Below are 11,748 nucleotides of genomic sequence, written 5' to 3'. Positions count from 1 at the left end.
TGGAATCAGGGTCTTAATCCCAGCTTCTTCTTGGGGTTTGTCTTTGCATTAGCAGAAATTGGTCATGGCCAGGCTGGACAGGGCGTGGAGATCCTGATCTCATGGAAGGTGTCCCTGCCTATGGCTGGAACAAGATGGTCTTTAAGGTTCCTTTCCAACCCAAATTGTTCCATGATTCTGTGGCCCTGGGGATGAAACATGGACATTTTTCCCTTCTGGAAAGGGAGACATTCCCCTGAGGAGCAGCTGAAAACCCTGCCAAACATAAACACCATTTGGTGGGACTGGTGCTGGATGGTGCCCAGCCCAGCTGGGAGTGTTCTGGCCATTTTGGCACCTCAGAGAATTCATCAGAAAGCAGGGCAAGGAAAACAGGCTATGAGTCCCTCACAAACCACGACTCCAGATCAGCCTTTCACAAAGGGCCTTTCTCAGTAGCCTCTGGCCTGGATGTGGAAAATCTAAAGAAATTAGGTTTCCCTTATTCCCTGGTGACTTCCAAGGACACAGCCTGGCATGACAACTACTCCACAACTCTCTGACAGGAGGGTGGGGTCGGCTGCTTCTCCCAGGCGTAAGTCTTAAGTGATAAGACATAGTCTTAAACTGTGCCAGAAGAGGTTTACATTGCACATTAGGAAGAATTTCTTCACAGAAGGGGTGATTAGACATTGGAAGGGGCTGCCCAGGGAGGTGGTGAAGTCCCCGTCCCTGGAGGTGTTCAAGGAACAACTGGAAGTGACACTGGTCTAGTTGATAAGGTGGTGATCAGTCACGGGTTGGACTCAATGATCTCGGAGGTCTTTTCCAACCTAATTAATTCTGTGATTCTGTGGCAGAGACACTCATGCAAAGACACTCACTTCCCCATGAGCATCTGTTCAATGGGCAAGAAGAGAACTTGTTTTCTCCCATAGCAGCCCCATGCCCTGGCACTGAGAAGATCTCAGAGTTCTTTCACTCTTCTGAGCTACCCAGCTTTTCTTTTCTCTTCTTTCCTTTCCTGTGCAACAAGGAAATAGGTCACATTTCAAAGAAACCAGCAACGGTGGTTTGCAAATGCCTGAGCGCTCACTGGATGGTGCAGCCCATTCCCCTCCTGTTTCTCAAAATCAACACATTTCTCACTCAACAAAGAAGGTTTTCCCTCTTTGTTCCTTTCCTCCTTCACACCTGCTGTAAGGAAGCCCCCAAAGCCATCGGGCTCGTCTGCAAACCAGGTAAGAGGCACTTTTTTTTTGCTGTCGGCGTCTTCGGTCGCGGTTGCACGTCATGGCTGCTTTGTTCCTTGTCTTGTGCCTTCCTGCCCACCCCGACAGCACTGGGGGTTTAGAGGGAAGATCCTGTAAAGCCTTGGTGTTAACAGGCCCAAACAGTTAATAAGGGTGAAACCCTGGTGTCAACAGGCCCAAATGAATCCATTGTGTGACTGCTTTCTGCCAGTTACTCCATCTGTTCAAGTTTGGGTCTAAGTCAGGGGACATCACACTGTTTTTGAAGGTGAGCGGGGTTTAGACAGGTCAGAACTTGCTGAAATGGTGGTTTGAGGTCCGATACTCATGGCCAGCCATTCTCTTCCCTTTATGCCCAGACATGACATCAAAATTTGTCTCCTTTGGGAGATTTTCTTTAAACTGCCTGCAAGCCTCAGTGGCACTGTGGGAAAATTTAGGATACCTGGCACCTGCTGGATAATGATCTGAATACTCAAGGAGGACTTCAGAGATTTGCTGCTGATCAGTGTAATAGCAAATATATCCCAAAACAGAGGCCTCTGGCAAACTCACATTCATTTCCTTGGATTTCTTTGTCATCTTCTCTGTTCCCTCCCTGCAAAGGTCCAGGTCCCATCAATCCTAACACAGCCCATGGTGTTATGGAATAAACTAGAACAAAGGAAAGTTGAGTTTGAACCTCAGAAAACATTTCCTAGTGGACAGATCTGTTAGAATACGGAATAAACACCACAGGCGCACAAGGAAAACCCATCACATAGGGAAGAACTGGAGAGGGGGCTGGAGAAGGGATCAGGCAGAAGGTTCCTCGCTGACAGGGATGAACAAACTAATCTACAAGGTTGTGTTTTCTGATATATTCATGATTCTTGTATTTTCCACCTTTCTTCATCCTTTTTCCTCTTGAGAAGAGGGACCCAAGTCCCTGAAAATCCTGATGCTCCCAGGAATAGGATTTCCTAAAGAAACATGGATGGTGTCACAGCAGTTAGAATTCACACATATCTGCATAACTTTAAAAGTTAATTCCCACTAAAATTTTGACCAGAAAGAGGGTTTCCTGGAAGCTGTCAGGATGTTACCAATCTCTGTACTACCCTCTAAAGCAACAGGCTCCACAAAGAGCAGAAAACTTGGAAATTCCCAGGCTCCAGACACAATCTAAGCCCTCTCAGTGACACACAGAAAACTTGGCTTGAGCAGGAAAAGTCTGAAGGGACAAGAGATGTGTCAGTTAAGCCAGGCTTAACTCACATAAACCCCGAGCAGGTGGGACTGGCAGCACAAAACCAGAGATACCAAAGGCAAGGGAAGCCAAAGAGAGGATTTTTTTCCCCCCTACCAGTGTGTGGGTTTGAGTTGAGTGACAGGGCTGGGAACAGAAAGGTGCCCAAAGCAGCTGCTTGTGAGGCAATGCAGGAAATTCATCTGGAGGGTTGGAAATACCCAAAAGTAAAAATAGATGTTACAAAAGCATTTAAAACCTCTCAAACTTTGTTTAGCACTTGTTTTTTCCAGGAATCTCTGCTGACTCCTACAGCAGCATTAGGTGGGTTCCATAAAATGGACAGGTTGGGAATCCCAGAATGGTTTGGGTTGGGAGGGATCTTAAAGCTTATCCTGTTCCACTTCCTGCCCTGGGCAGGAACACCTTCCACTATCCCAGGGTACTCCAGCTTGGCTTTGGACACTTCCAGGGATGGGGCAGCCACAGCTTCTCTGGGCAACCAGTGCCAGGGCCTCCCCACCCTCACAGCCAACAATTCCTTCCCAATCTCCCATCTATCCCTGCCCTCTGGCAGTGGGAAGCCATTCCCCTTGTCCTGTCCCTCCATCCCTTGTCCCAAGTCCCTCTCCAGCTCTCCTGGAGCCCCTTTAGGCACTGGAGGGGGCTCTCAGGTCTCCCTGGAGGTTTCTCTTCTCCAGATGTACACCCCCAAAGTATAATACTTGGGTAACATGATACAGGCTTAAAGTTATATATATATATATAGATAGATAGATAGATAGATATAGATATAGATATAGATATATAATATAATACAGGCTCAAAGTATATAATCCTTGCTTAGTATTTAGTACAGGAATATGAATCTTTAAACACAATTTTGATCACTGAATGTGCTTATTTAGCTTTGTAGCATCCCAGAGGTTCCAGGAAAGGCCCAGCTGGGTGTGGGATTGAATGGGCACAGCGGAGACCAGACCTGGGCTGGAGAGAGCCTAGAACATGAGACAGATCCCAGGGGCCACAGAGAACATGGGCAGCTTTTACTAAGTCCATGCACAGCCAGCAAACACAGTTCCAGCCTCAGTAAGGGAGGCACTAAGGATAAAGCATGAACTAGTCTTAAATAACTCCATTTCCCTATATCCTATTCAAATAAACAAAGCCCCTTTGCTGCTATAATTTAAAATGAACAAAAAGCCCTGGGCAGATCTAGCCCATTATTTCTCTCTGCTCTGAACAGTTTTATACTTGGAAAATGGAGATCACAAGCTGCCTGTTAGTGGAGCATTTCACCATCCAGAGCAGACCTTTCACATAGGAAATGTGAACACAAACTTCCACTGCCCCTCACGAGTCGCACACGTGCCCAAACACACTCTGGTCACATGGAAACACATCCTGACCACTCAGAGCTGATGAGATTTTGCAAGAGCAGAGCTGAACTCCAAGCCTTTAACTTCCCCAGTCTCCAGTTGTATTGATTTTCCTCTTCAGACTTTCCTCTTCAGGAATTTCCTCTGACCACCCTGTAATCCTGCCCAGTCTGAATCTGTTTAATCCTCACAACACAGAGCAGTAAACAGTGTTAAAAGCAATCCTGAGCAGCCCTGATGAGGCAAACCTTGTGCTCCTACTCTGCTGAAGACCTTTTGAGACCATCACTAACCACCAGGACATTATTTTACACATGATTTTGGGATCTTGCAAAATTTCCGTCCTTGTTGCAAATTAGATTTAAATCTTAGACTCACCTTTAGTCTTTTAAAACTCCAAACTGAAAACTTTGCTGTCAAAACTCAGTAAACTTTGCTGTCAGGTGGCTGTTGGGCTCTGAGTCTTTCTACTTTATTTGCCCAGTTTCTGACTTTAAATCCAGGTCTGCCAGTGCAGTGCCCTGGTCTCCATCAGTCACAGTGCAGGTTGTCACTGCTCTGGCTCTGGGAAGGTATTTCCTGGGATGTCAAACATGTCCTTGCCAAAACAGGAGCCATCTCCCACTTCTCTGTGCACAACTACTTCCAAAGAGCAAATGTAGGGACCTCAAATTCCGAACCTAACAGGACATTGTCAGCAGACCCTGGTGAACCAGGACCTCAAACTGCTCCTGACCACCGAAAGGAACAGGGAGGTTAATCACCATCACCTCCCAGTTCATATCAGGGCAGCTTAGCCAAGACTTACTTTGATAAATCAGAGGAGTGGAGCCTCTTAAGCCAGACCTTGTAACAGCCTTTGGCTTCCAACAGGCTCCAGGGGCCCCTCAGCTGGTGACAGCATTACTTTGGCAGGTCCAGATGCATGAAAGCCACAAAGGGCGAATGCTAAAGGAGCTGAAACTTTAGGCAAGACCTGTCACTTGTACCTTGGGAGATACACACAGTGTTTTTTTATTTTGGATGATCTTGAAGTACATCAAAAAAGCAATCACTTCATGTCCTGGGTGCCCCTGAGGGGATGAGACAACATACGATTCTTGCAGTCAGTTAATAATTCAAACAGATTTAGGAGTCTGGGGCAAGAAGCGGGGGAAGAGGCTTCAGGTAATGCTTTTGGTGGTTTTTTTTCTGTATTTTTCTGAAAATCCTCTGGGGTTTTAAAACAGCACAAGAACTTCACTTCTGAGTCCTGTTGGCCATAATAAAGCAGGTGTAAAGATGTCCAAGTGACTGTTCTTTCAAGCCCCACCATAGATCATCTAGAGATTCAATGTTCTTATGGTGCTGGGCAGTGTAATGTGACAGCCAGTGTGGTACCTGGGAGAACTCCAGCCCTTGGCATCCTCTGCCTCCCTCAACATCCTCGTCTGCAGGAGAGGGATCATCAACATCATCCCTCAGCTGCCTAGAAATAAAGAATTGAGACATGGGACCTGGGTACAGAGCACCATCAGCACATTTCTGAGGAGCAAAGCCCTGGACAAAACCTGGGGTAAAGCCTTTGAAGGGACAGGGAACAGTCCTGGTTTTTAGGAACCAGGTGTTCCAGGTGAGAGCTCTGAGACACACCAAGGTTACAAAGCAGACAAGAGCAATTCTAAAGCTTTATTACTTAAGAGAATGGCTGGAGCTGTGCCAGGGGGGTTGGGATGGATCTCAGGGAAAGGTTCTTCCCCCAGAGGGTGCTGGGGCACTGCCCAGGCTCCCCAGGGCAGTGGGCACGGCCCCAAGGCTGCCAGAGCTCCAGGAGCGTTTGGACAACGCTGTGAGGGACAGGGTGGGATTGTTGGGGTGTCCTGGGCAGGGCCAGGGGTTGGACTGGATGATCCCTGTGGGTCCCTTCCCACTCAGGACATTCTACAATGATATAATACTGAGAAAATCCTCTGTTGCAAGAGTTAAAAGCCCAAAGCAGAACACTGAGCCTTACAGTTCATCCACCAGGAGCACTGGCAAGGGCATGGAGTCGATGGGACACTGGATTCTGCCAGGGCTGCTGGAAGGGTCTGGGTTGGGCAGCACTGGGATGAGCTGCAAAAGTGCAAAGCAGAAACAGCTGAGCAGCAAAACCACCATGCTGCCACTTCTGGGGTTACTCCCTCCACTAACCAGGAGCACTCCAGCACCTGCAAAATATTAATGAAAATAGTCTCAAACCTTATTTTTTGATTATTTGACCCGAACCAGTCACTCTCCCAAGCACTTAGAGCTGCCTGTCAACAATTAACTGACCAGAAAACCCAATGGCAGAGACAAAGCTGGAAGAGACACCAGACCCAGCAACAATCAGTCATTGACCCAAACCCTGAGCTCAGATCTCATGGAAAGTCCTTCTGCCTCCAGATGCCCAGCACAGCCACATTTAGCCCAGATTCTGTCACATTTTGGCCAAAAAGAGAAGAGAACTGAAGCCAGCTGAGACCTTTGAAGTATTTTTAAAGAACCAACTTGTTTTAAAAAAATAACTTGTTCATGCTTCTGAAAAGCAGAGAGATTTTCAGGAGTTTGGAATTCCGAAAATCCCTCAGCAGAAACTTATTAAATAACAAAGTTATGATAGGTTGGGCTAGTGAAGAACAGTTTTTGGGTCTCCTGCTCCTTCTTGCCTCTTCTCCATCTCCCTAGAAAACTCCCAGTGCTGGTCTCTGAAGCAGATCAGTGAAATCTGCTGTTGAGATCTGCAAGGCAGGTGGAAAATGATGGTTTTCAGAGTGAAAATCATGACCATTTTCCTGTCAGATGTTTGTGCAGATCCTGAAGATTAGTTGAGAAGACTTACACACATGGTTTGCCCCTCAATTTTTATCTGAGACTATAATCTCTCATGCACAGAGCTCAAAAGCAGAGGTGGGAGCACCCAGCCTGAATAATATCTTACAGCTAGAGCCTTATTTTATTAATGAAGAAGTGTCAGACTGTGCACATGTCTAGAAATCAGTGGAGGAAACATCCTCCTGAATTCCATATCAGAAGTTCAAAGTCCTGGAGGATCATGTGAAGCACAGAGGGGGATCAAAGAGGGTCCTGCCAGGGCAAACTGGGCAGACTCCGCACAGACACCAGTGCTGTGGCTGAGCTGGGAAAGGAGACAGCAAATCCTGCCCCAAGGAACGTAATTTTGATGCTAAACCAGACAGTAGTCTAGAGAAAAGCCCCACAACCACAGCAAAAACAGGAGCCAGAGGAACAGGCAGAACTTTCAGGGATGTTCAGTGCTGTCTGCACCTCTCCAAAATCATGTTAAACAGCACCAGGCACTTCTGGGAACTCAGCTAGGCCAAGCAGAGCAGGACATGCCCTGCACAGCTGCCAGTGCCCTGGATTCCCTGGAACTTGGAAGGATTTCCATTTTGTCTGTGCTGAAAGTGCTGAAGAAAAACCTATTTCCAACCGTTGTCGCTGCTATGAGGCAACTGTGAGGGAAATCTCTCTGCCACCAGTGCCCCAAACACTACCAGGTTGGTTGGCAGTGCCCAAACACTGCCAGGAACACCCACCATGGTTGGATGCAACCAAGGAGCCCAGAGGGATCTCCAGCACAAAATTCCTTGGACCACAATGTTCTCCTGCAGAATTTGTGTCAGTGGGTTATTGGTGTCCTGAACTTTCAGGTGACAAGGGGAGGCTGCAGGAGGGTGAAGCAGAAGACAAGCGACCAGAAGGTTTTCCTAACCTTCTACTACTCCTTTTAGTGTCTTGCATCCAAGAGGGACATGAGGATGGGTGCTTGCAATGGGATGAGCTGCAAGGTCACCTCAAAACTGGTTTTCCTTGGTGGAAAGGTCTGGGGAGACATTTTGCCCATGTAAGGAGAGCCTGAACAGGGCAGACAGTGATTAATGCAACCTCCCCTTGACAGCACAGGAAGGACAAACACTAAGAACTTACCAGACCGTGCAGAATGAGCTATTTTCTCATCTTAGTCATGATCACTGAGCCACATCATAAATATGTGCCAGAGAATACTCAGTGCTGAGCACGTCACCCCAGTCTGTGAGCAAGTGAAGGGCTTCGTTCTCATTTCAGTGAAAGACCACCAAAAATGTCAACAGCAAAAGAAAAATCCTCCTGCATTCAGCATTTTTCAGTCTTCCAAAAAACACTGAGTGAACTGGAAATTACATTTCTGGCCCCAGAAAGAAACTGAAAGTAGGATTTTCCCTAGCGGAACCCATAACTGCAGAAATGAGAGATGGGAAAGTCCTGTGAGCTCATCCCAGGTTCTTCCTGTTCCCTACAGCACAATTTTTGATCCAGTGCTAAGTGAGTGGCAATGGGACTTTCACTCTTTCCCCTGTTCCACATCCTGATGATCCTTCTTGCTTGGAAATGTTTCTTAATAACTGGACTTGCTTTCCAGTGATTAATATCTTCTGCTTTATCCCCAGATCATCTTATCTGCACATCCAGAAGAGTTTTTCCTCTCTGAAAGACTCTTATGCTCCTTAGATAATTCTATTTTGGTCTCAGATTTCCCCTCATCATTTTTGGTCCACAATTACTGTGTATCCTCCACTCCCACAAGCTGTGCTCATTAATCAGCCCAGCCAGGCCCTTCATCTCTTTCACTGCTCTCTCCTGAACTTGTCATGATTCCAGCACTCTTAAGATCAAATCACCTACTGAAATAAGTCATTTCAGTAACACCAAGGTGCTGGGATCATGTTCACCACTGGTACTGAGCCACATGGGTGGTACTGATTTTCTTTTTCATTTTGAAACTGCAGGAACTGCTTTGGTCTGTTCTGTGCAGACTAAACTCCCCTTTGTGTGCCTGAGGAGCAATGAGTGCACCCAGAGCTCTGCCAGCAGCTTCCACTCCTCTATTCACAGCAATATTCTGATTATAAAGGCCAGTGGTATATCTGCAGCACCAGTGGTGAGCACCAGATGCCCAACACGTTCCTCTTGTTGTGCTGGGATTTGCTGGCTCCCCCTTCATGTGGGCTTTCAAAGCCAGATTGAGCAGCCCTGTGACTCATGGCCGTCAGAGCCCGTGGCACTTATTGCAAGTACGGAGAAGTTGCTTTAGTGTCTCAGCCAATTTCGGAGTTGGATATTTATAAGCTGCCTAAATCCCCTCCAGCAGTGCTACAGAAGGTTGTCTCCCTGTTTTGGGCTCTGCTGTGCCAGCACTTGGAGCACGGGAGCCACTGTGCCTCAAATCTGGGGCAGTTTAATTGAAGACAAACCATCTCCAAGAGCCACTTCAGAGATGGCTGGAGGCCCTGCAGCAGTGCTGGCTCCTCACAGGGGAGCTGGAACATTCACCTGGCACTGCCCCAAGCAGAAGCCCCTGTCCCGAGGCTGGTTACAGTTTTGGGGCAGCTCAGGTCACGTGGAAACTTTTATCTCATCCAAGCTGGGGTGACCAACACGTGGCACTGGTGCAGCACCAGTAAGGCCAAGCTCAGTACTGGCCTGAATGGGAACAGCCTGCTGGGTTTGGAATAGATTATAGGGAGAAATTCTTTACTCAGAGGGTGGGGAGGCCCTGGCACAGGTTGCCCAGAGAAGCTGTGGCTGCCCCTTCCCTGGAAGTGCCCAAGGCCAGGTTGGATCAAAGGAGCAACCTGGGCTAGTGGAAGGTGTCCCTGCCCATGGCAGGGAGTGGGACTGGATGGGCTTTAAGGTCCCTTCCAACCCAAACCATTCTGTGGTTCTGTGATTCCCCATTCCAATCCGCCTCCTCTCCCAGAGGGACATGCAGAGCTCCAGGGGTGCCTTTAGAGGAAGACTATAAACCAGAATAAATGTATCAACTGCTAAATTTGCATAAATATTGTCCAGAGTGAGAATGCCTTAAAAATACTTCTGTAGAGACAGAGAAGGCAGGGAGTTTTGGACAGATCAACCCATGTCTGACAGAATCCACCGTATGAAATCTGAGGAGAGTTTATGCTTAGGAAGATGTTACTTAGGGCAACACAGTGACAATTTTCTCTCAAAACTAAATGAAGGCAGAATAACTCAAGGAAGGAAACCCAACCACAGTGCTAAAATTTGAGCTCAGCTGTCACCTTTATTTTTAAACGGCACAGTCAAAGCCTAGATGCGGCTGTTAATGTAACAAAGCCACTGTCATTTTGTGGTTGGAAATAGAGCTGTCAGCCTCTCCAGCACCTGGAGCAGGGAGGCAAGAAGGGCACGTTCCTCAGAGCAGCATCAAACCTGCTCAGTGGGTTTAGTCCTCCCAGAGAAGGACCTGCCCAGCACCATCAGAAGGACCTAGGCCAGTGTACGTCATAATAAACTCACTTCCAGTAAGATGTGTCGCACCCAGTGCTCTCAAAGCCCTCTGTGTCACCTCTCCTGCAACCTGCTGAAGGCTGTGCTACTTGTAGTAGGAAGTAGGGAAGTAGTGTAGTAAGTGGCCAGGGAATAGACTCAAGCTACAAGCTCACAATCAATCCCTCAGGTAAATATTTTATTTAATCTTCCTGCAGTTTGACACTCCCTAAACACTCTGCTCTGGCAGAAGTGGTCACAGCAGGAAGGCTGGCAGAGCCCAAGGAGCATTTGGATCATCCTCTGGGGCACAGGGTGTGACTCTTAGGGATGGTCCTGTGCAGGGCTGAGAGTTGGACTGGATGATCCTTGGGAGTCCCTTCTAACTCAGCACATTCTGGGGTTCTGTGAGTCAATCCCTAGGCCTCTGATGTTGTGTGTAAGTTGTTATTTCAGCAAAAGCCCCTCACAAGGTTTTGCAGGGAGGGCAGGTAGAAGCAAGCAAAATCCTCCAACTTACACCCAGGCTACTGCAGTTTTTGGTCATTGGCTCCATGGAACCACCTGCTCCATCTCAAACCCAGAGGATCCTGCTGGCATCAACCCCTTGGTGGCAGGGACAGCTCTGTGCTCACCCACCCCCAGGACAAACATCTGCCATCACTTGTTTGGAGCCGTGGCTGTGTTCCCAGAGCACAGGAGCACTCGGCAGCCAGGAAGGAATGGGTGTTAGGGGTTTAACTCTGTCCCTCAGCCCCTCATTAACAGCTGGTCAGCATTGAGGGCTCTGGAACCAGGAGTGTTTTCAGTGGCTCCACAAAGGATCAGCAGGGGGTTTTCACAGCCTTTCTAACTAAACCCACATCCAACAGAGGAGCATGAGCTGCCTTAGGACAACAGGGTGACTTTGCTTTACCCAAAAGCATTACACAGTGGTGTCACCCTGCAGGTGGGGACAGCACCCACCTATTCCAGAGCTGCCCTGAGAGGGACACTGCTCACCAGGGGCATTTGGCTTGTGAGAAGATGCTGCTACAAACCAGGGGCAGCTCCAAGGGCTTTTGTTCCTCTGCTAATCCAGCCACTGACGCCTGTGGCAGAGCAGGAAACAGGAATCAGGGTACCTGTGCCTGTCTGCACCACTGGATGTTCCTGAAATATTAATGTCAGCTTGAGTTAAACAAATAAGCCCATTCAGTTAAATTTTCTGTGCCCCTCATTGCAGCATTTTAGGAAAAATATGGTTCTTTACATTCTGATTTATCAAGGTCTGATAAATACTCAGGAAATATAAGATGTTCAACAAGTCTGGACATCAGGGTTGCCCAGAGAAGCACTGCCCCATCCCTGGAAGTGTCCAAGGCCAGGTTGGACGGGGCTTGGAGCAACCTGGGATAGTAGAAGGTGTCCCTGCCCATGGCAGGGGACAGGGCTGGATGAGCTTTAAGGTCCCTTCCAACCCAAACCATTCTGTGGTCAAAAGTAACCCAAAACAAGTCTTGCCTGTGTAGGGACAAAATTTGTTATGGCTTTGTTTTATGTCAAAATCATAAGGGTTGTGGAGAAAATATAAATATATGTGTATAGTAAAGATGCTCTGGTGAAGAATAACATTTTA

At 47.7% G+C, this 11,748-nt stretch overlaps 1 protein-coding gene across 1 annotated transcript in view; it reads left to right on the top strand.

Moving 5' to 3' along the window:
- Window positions 1-1,133: 1,133 nt before the first annotated feature.
- The window catches only part of LOC113959241 (tyrosine-protein kinase ZAP-70), a 31,293-nt gene continuing 20,678 nt past the window's right edge, over window positions 1,134-11,748 (top strand). Inside the window, exon 1 of the mRNA XM_027668121.1 lies at window positions 1,134-1,220. The gene's annotated coding sequence lies outside the window, so the exon portion shown is untranslated. The remainder of the gene's footprint in view (window positions 1,221-11,748) is intronic.

This window comes from Corapipo altera, unplaced genomic scaffold, assembly GCF_003945725.1.
Source record: "Corapipo altera isolate COAL_440 unplaced genomic scaffold, ASM394572v1 108, whole genome shotgun sequence".
NCBI classification, from domain to species: domain Eukaryota; kingdom Metazoa; phylum Chordata; class Aves; order Passeriformes; family Pipridae; genus Corapipo; species Corapipo altera.
Note: the sequence above shows the minus strand (reverse complement) of the source record. Positions and strands in the feature narration are given on the sequence as shown.